Source organism: Gossypium arboreum, chromosome 1 (assembly GCF_025698485.1).
Source record: "Gossypium arboreum isolate Shixiya-1 chromosome 1, ASM2569848v2, whole genome shotgun sequence".
Taxonomy (NCBI): domain Eukaryota; kingdom Viridiplantae; phylum Streptophyta; class Magnoliopsida; order Malvales; family Malvaceae; genus Gossypium; species Gossypium arboreum.
The window spans coordinates 51,112,216-51,119,282 of NC_069070.1; the positions used below are offsets into that span (position 1 = coordinate 51,112,216).

The window sequence follows — 7,067 nt, forward strand, 5'->3', positions numbered from 1 at the left end:
TAGTGGGTATTTTGGAGATAAAGGAGTTCGTAACGCTAGTCGAACGAGCCTGCAAGGCGGAAGAACTTGGAAAGGAGAAGAAGAAGGCTGAATTTGAAGCTAAAGACTATCGTAAGAGATCGATGGGTAAAGCTCCGTTCTCGGCTGTAAAGAAGTTCAGGGAGGACACTAATAAATCGAGGACGACTGCGGGAATTTCCATTAGAGCACGACCATCGACGGACTCCCGAGCTACTTCGGTAGCTAGTGTGGGCAATAACCGTCAAGAGAAACCTGAATGCCCCCAATGTGGAAGAAGACACATAGGTGAATGTTGGGGTAAGTCTACTAACAGGGCCTGTTACGGATGCGGTTCGAAGGACAACTTCATTCGAGATTGCACGGAGCTTGATGAGAAGAATAGGATGCAAGGTGCAAGACCTAGTAGAATGACAACTAGAGGTAGACCACCAAGAATTTCAGGAGGTAGGAGTGGTAGTCAGAGAGAGGCCACTGATACGGCTGTTCGATCTGAGACCCATACTCCTGCTAGGGCATATGCCATCCGTGCACGAGAGGAAGCATCCTCCCCTGATGTTATCACTGGTACTTTCACTCTTTTTGATACTAATGTAATTGCATTAATCGACCCTAGCTCTACTCATTCTTATGTATGTGAGACTTTAGCATCCAGTAAGACTCTGCCTATTGAGTCTACTGAGTTTGTAATTCGAGTGTCAAATCCCTTAGGTCAATATGCGCTTGTTGACAAAGTGTGTAAGAGATGCCCTCTAATGATCCGAGAATCCTGTTTTCCGGCCGATTTGATGCTTTTACCATTTGATGAATTCGATGTTATTCTTGGTATGGACTGGTTGACCGTATATGACGCGGTGGTGAGTTGCAAAAGAAAAACCATTGACTTGAGGTGCGCAAATAACGAGATGATCCGAGTTGAGTCTACGGACTTAAAGGGGTTGCCAGCTGTGATATCGTCAATGTTGGCTCAGAAATACGTAAGAAAGGGGTGCGAAGCGTACCTTGCGTATGTACTTGGTGACAAAGAGTTAGAAAAGAAACCCGAATCTGTGCCGGTGGTTAGTGAATACCCGGACGTTTTTCCCGAAGAATTACCGGGCTTGCCACCTGTGCGGGAGATAGAGTTTGGTATTGAGCTTGTACCTGGGACTACGCCAATTTCGATAGCACCGTATCGTATGGCACCAACCGAGTTGAAGGAGTTGAAGGCTCAGTTGCAAGAATTGATGATAGAGGTTTCGCCGACCAAGTTTCTCACCTTGGGTGCACCAGTATTGTTTGTGAAAAAGAAGGACGGAACCATGAGATTGTGTATTGACTATCGTCAGCTGAATAAAGTGACGATAAAGAATAAATATCCGTTACCACGTATTGATGATTTGTTCGATCAACTAAAGGGAGCCTCAGTGTTTTCGAAGATAGATTTGAGGTCGGGTTATTATCAGTTGCGGATTCGAGATTCGGACGTACCCAAAACTGCTTTCAGAATGAGGTACGGTCACTACGAGTTCTTAGTGATGCCGTTCGGGCTCACTAATGCCCCTGCGGTATTTATGGATTTGATGAATCGGATCTTCGACGAGATTTGGACCGGTTCGTAGTTGTGTTCGTTGATGACATCTTGGTCTATTCAAGAAATGAGACCGAACATCTTGAACACCGAGATTAGTGTTGCAAATTTTACGGGATAAGCGGTTATATGCTAAGTTCAGCAAGTGTGAGTTCGGTTAGAGAGGTTAGCTTCTTGGGTCATGTGGTATCGGCATCGGGTATTCGAGTCGACAGAGCAAAATTTCAGCCATACTTAACCGGAAGCCTCGAGAAATACTCTTGAGGTTCGGAGCTTTTGGGACTTCTTAGGTTACTACCGACGGTTTGTAAAGGTTTCTCGATGATAGCCACACCTATGACGGCTACTTCAAAAGATGTTAAGTTTGAATGGACGGAAAATGTCGAAAAGTTTCGATGAACTGAAAACTTATTTGACTGAAGCTCCAGTTTTAGTGCAACCCGAATCAGGCAAAGAGTTTGTCATTTATAGTGACGCATCCCTACTTGGGTTGGGTTGTGTATTGATGCAAGGAGGTCGAGTTGTGGCCTATGCGTCGAGACAATTAAAGCCACATGAGAAAAATTATCCGACCCATGATCTCGAATTAGCTGCCATCGTATTCGCCTTGAAAATATGGCGACATTACTTATTTGGTGAGAAGTGCCATGTGTATTCGAATCACAAAAGTCTCAAATATTTGATGACTCAAAGAGACTTGAATCTGCGACAAAGACGTTGGCTCGAGTTGTTAAAAGATTATGAGCTTGTCATTGACTATCACCCGGGAAAGGCTAATGTGGTTGCGGATGCCCTAAGTCGTAAATCACTGTTTGCCTTACGAGTGATGAATGTACACTTGTCTGTTCTATCCGACAATGTACTAGTGGAGGAATTAAAGGCCAAACCCTTGTTGACTCATCAAATTCGTGAAGCTCAAAAAGTCGATGATGAATTGGTTGCAAAACGGGCTGAATGTGTTCCGAATATGGAATCAGAGTTTCAAGTTGATGATGACGATTGTTTGAGGTTCAGAAATCGTTTGTGTGTCCCAAGAAATTCAGAACTCATTTCTATGATTCTGAACGAAGCTCATTGTAGCCGAATGTCAATTCACCCGGGGAGTACGGAAATGTACAATGACCTGAGACGCCAGTTTTGGTGGCATGGTATGAAACGAGACATTTCCGACTTTGTTTCGAAGTGCTTAGTATGTCAGCAAGTAAAGGCGGAACATCAAGTGCCCACGGGTTTGCTTCAGCCAATCATGATACCTGAATGGAAATGGGAACGAGTCACGATGGATTTTGTATCTGGCTTGCCAGTGTCGGCAAGTAAGAAAGATGCAATTTGGGTCGTCGTTGATAGATTGACTAAGTCGGCTCACTTTATCCCCGTACGTACGGATTTTTCATTGGATAAGCTAGCTAAATTGTATGTTTCTCAGATTGTGAGATTACACGGGGTACCGATTTCTATTGTGTCGGACAGAGATCCGAGATTTACCTCACGATTTTGGAAGAAATTGCAAGAAGCTTTGGGTACCAAGCTACATTTTAGCACCGCTTTTCATCCCCAAACCGATGGTCAATCCGAGCGGATAATTCAGATACTTGAGGATATGTTGAGATGTTGCATCCTCGAGTTTAGTGGTTCATGGGAACAATATTTACCCTTGATTGAATTCGCTTACAACAATAGTTTTCAGTCAAGCATTAAGATGGCGCCTTACGAGGCTTTGTATGGTCGAAAATGCCGTACACCATTGTTTTGGACCGAGCTCGGTGAAAGTAAAATTTTCGGAGTGGATTTGATTAAAGATGCTGAACATAAAGTAAGTATAATTCGTGAGAGTCTGAAAGCGAGATCGATCGTCAGAAGTCGTACGCGGATTTAAAACGAAGAGATATTGAGTATCGTGGGAGACAAAGTGTTTCTTAAGGTATCACCTTGGAAAAAGATACTCGATTTGGCCGTAAGGGCAAATTGAGTCCGAGATTCATTGGGCGTATGAGATCTCCGAACGAGTTGGCCCGATGGCGTATAGGTTGCTTTTACCCCGAACTCGAAAGGATCCACAACGTTTTCCATGTTTCGATGCTTCGACGTTACCGATCCGATCCTTCGCATGTAATAAACCCCTCCGAGATTGAAATTCAAGCCGATATGAGTTATGAAGAAGAACCGATTCGTATCCTAGCTCGTGAAGTGAAGGAGTTGCGAAACAAAAGGGTTCCGTTAGTAAAAGTGTTATGGCTCAAACACGGGATGGAAGAAGCTACTTGGGAACCCGAGAACTCTATGAAAGAGCGTTACCCAAACCTATTTACCGGTAAGATTTTCGGGGACGAAAATTTCTTAAGTGGGGGAGAGTTGTGACAGCCCAAAATTGACCCTAGTCGGGAAGTGGTTTCGGGACCGCTAAACCGAGTCACCGAAATGTTTGAACGTAATATTTATTGTCTAGAATATGTATTTATGAATGTGTGAAAATTTCAAGCTTCGGTTTAGTCGATTGCATGTGAATTCAGTTAGTAGGACTTGTATGACACTTTTGAAAAATGATAGGCTAATCTATAAGGACCTAATAGTACATGTAGTCAAAAGGGAGGACTTGCATGTCAAATTTCCCCCCCCCCAAGTGCTAGTGGCCGGCCATGACAAGGAATCATGGCCAAAACATGTCATGAAACATGTTGGGTGAGTGTTTTATGTTGGAATAAATAAAATAAGGTGCATGAGCAATAAAAAATGAGAAAAAAAATGTGTGTGTGAAGGCTTCTCCCCCTTCCCATTGCCGTGAAGGTGAGAAAGAAAACAAAAAATTTGTTCATCTTTTTTCATCCTTTGGCCGAAAATCCCAAGGAGAAGAAAGGGTTCTTGCTCATGGTTGGTTTGGAAGAGGATTAGGAAGAGGTCGGCTATCCTTGTATCTAAATTAAGGTATGTTTGATGTTGTGCCATGAGATTCATGCATGTTTGTAGTTGCTAGTTTTAGTTCTAATTAGTCCATGGTTCAAAACTTTGCTATGTCATGGGGATGATAGTATGGAATGAAAATTTTGAGATAAGTAAGGTTAAACTTGATTTGGTATAATCAGCCATATGGGTGTATATGTTTGTGAAAATATATTTTCTTTGTTAACTCTTTACAATCGATTGTAGGAGTAATATTGGCTTATAAGGTTGAGTTGATTCATGATGTTGTATATTAGGATTAAAAATACTTGAGACTAGATTAACTTAATGGTGACAATACATTCGACCTTGAAGCATTAATCGAATATTGGTTGAGGTTTTGATATTTTGAACAAGGATAGTTGTGAAATGGGGTGAAAACCATTAAATTATACACATAAAAATCCAGGAAGAAGATTAAACTACTAAATGTATTCATTTTAGATCAAGACATCAAAGAGGGAGAATCAAGCAAAGGCAAAGCAAAGATAATCGAGTAGTCGATTGGGAATCATTTCATCCAATATAAGGTAAGTCATTAAGCACTTATTTTGTACTAATTTAAATGGTCGTAATGTCCAAGTAATGATGCTGAATGGAATGACAAATATATATATATATACATGTATGTATGTGGTGATGAAAGTATTGAATAGTAAGAAAAGAGGTGAGATGTATTGAGTTATTGGTTTCGGCACTAAGTGTGCGAGTGTAAACATTTATGATCACAAATTGGCACTAAGTGTGCGGGTTCAAATTGTATAGCACTAAGTGTGCAAGTTTGATTATATAGCACTAAGTGTGCGAGTTCGACTATTAAGCACTAAGTGTGCGGGCTTATTACACATCCTCAAATGAACATACATGCTCTACGTGTGCGGCCTTACCGAGTCAATCATGGACAGCGATACGAGTAAACACCTTGAGCTCATGAGGAATAGACATTTTATTTATATTTGGAATTTAGCTTGGTAAGTCTTGACCTATGTGGTGATTATACTTGAAGATAAATGCATGCAATGCCATATGGTGTAATGTATGAAATATCAAAGTAGGGCTTGGTATGAGATCAAACCGAAATGCCTAAGGAATTATAGCACAGTTTGGGTGTGGATGGAGGATTTTAATCCCGCATTAATTATTTTCTCATATGATATATTATTACTGAACGGCAATATAATGCTTATGGCTTACTGAGTTATATACTCACTCGGTGTTTGCTTGTCGCCTATTTTAGGTTTCTTGGACTCGTCCTTTTGCGTGCTCGTGATCGTCATGGAAGTCATCACACCGGCTAGCAACTTTTGGTATCTTTTTTTGTAGTCGGTCTAGGAGAACATTTTGGCATGTATAGGCTAATATGCTTTGTTGAACTTTGGTATGTAAACTTTTAGCCATGCGAAAATGGCATAAATGTTCGGTTGGATTTAGTTCTCTAATATTAAGTTGCAAGTCTTGGTAATTCGATTTTTATGCCATATGCCATGGTTGATTATTTTGGTGTTAAAATTCATGATATGGCAATAGTGTAGTAGGGAGATGTTTGACAATGATTAGCCTTTGGTATGGCTAGTCATGATCATAATTTGTGACATGTATGATGAATCACTAGTTAGATCAAAGGGAAATCATGAAATAGGCATAGTTGCTTTAGTAACAGGTGCTGGCAGCAGCAGTGACGTGAGATTGAAAAATCACTAAAAATAGGGGAAATGGAATTAAATAATGAATGAATTATGGAATCGAAGCCCGATGAGTCTATTTTCATATAGAAGAAACGAAGCAACCATATGAGCTGTATGTTAAGAGATATTTAAGTTCTCGCGGGACAGGACCAGAACGGTTACTGGAGTCCCTGTCCTGACTTTGGGAATTCATCCTGAATTGACCAGAGATAATTAGAAGCCATGCCATATATGTACAGATTCCTTTTCGAGTCTAGTTTCTATAGAAACAAACGTCATCAGTATTGAAGCCCTGTACAGGGATATATCCAAGTCGTAATGCGCAAAGGTCAGTGTAGTCGATCCCTGTAACATGGGGGAATTCAACTAATAAACTGTACTAATTGGCCCGACCAAAAATTCTAGAAAAAAATTTGTAGATGCATATATGAGTCTAGTTTCGGGGAAAATTTACGGATCTGGATTTCGAGTTTCAGAACTCAAGATATGATTTTTAATGCGACCCGTATGCAGATTGGCAGCCTGTCTAGGAAATTTCTAATAAGTGGCTTGAAGTCTGTTAACACCTCGTGTTCGACTCCGGCGACGGTCTCGGGTTCGGGGTGTTACAAAGTACTTGTGAGTAATGGGTTTTTAAAGTGGAGGTCCTTGTATAGTAATTAGACCAGTATACTAGTTTGGACAAAAATTCCTAAAGGAAAATAAAACATCATAGTTTTTAATGAAGGGTAATTTAGTCATTTGGTAAATAAAATAATAAAATGGGAAAACAAAGCCAAAATTTGGTATCATCTTCATCAAGTTGGCCGAAACTCTCATAGACACCATAGCTAGGGTTTTTCCAAGCTTTCAAGCTC

The 7,067-nt window shown here is 40.8% G+C and overlaps 1 long non-coding RNA gene across 1 annotated transcript; it reads left to right on the forward strand.

Moving 5' to 3' along the window:
• Positions 1-4,950: 4,950 nt before the first annotated feature.
• On the forward strand, positions 4,951-5,951 carry LOC128290208 (uncharacterized). Its single transcript, XR_008279852.1, has 2 exons — positions 4,951-5,055; positions 5,763-5,951. It is a non-coding gene; the product is annotated as an uncharacterized LOC128290208 (long non-coding RNA).
• Positions 5,952-7,067: the final 1,116 nt, after the last annotated feature.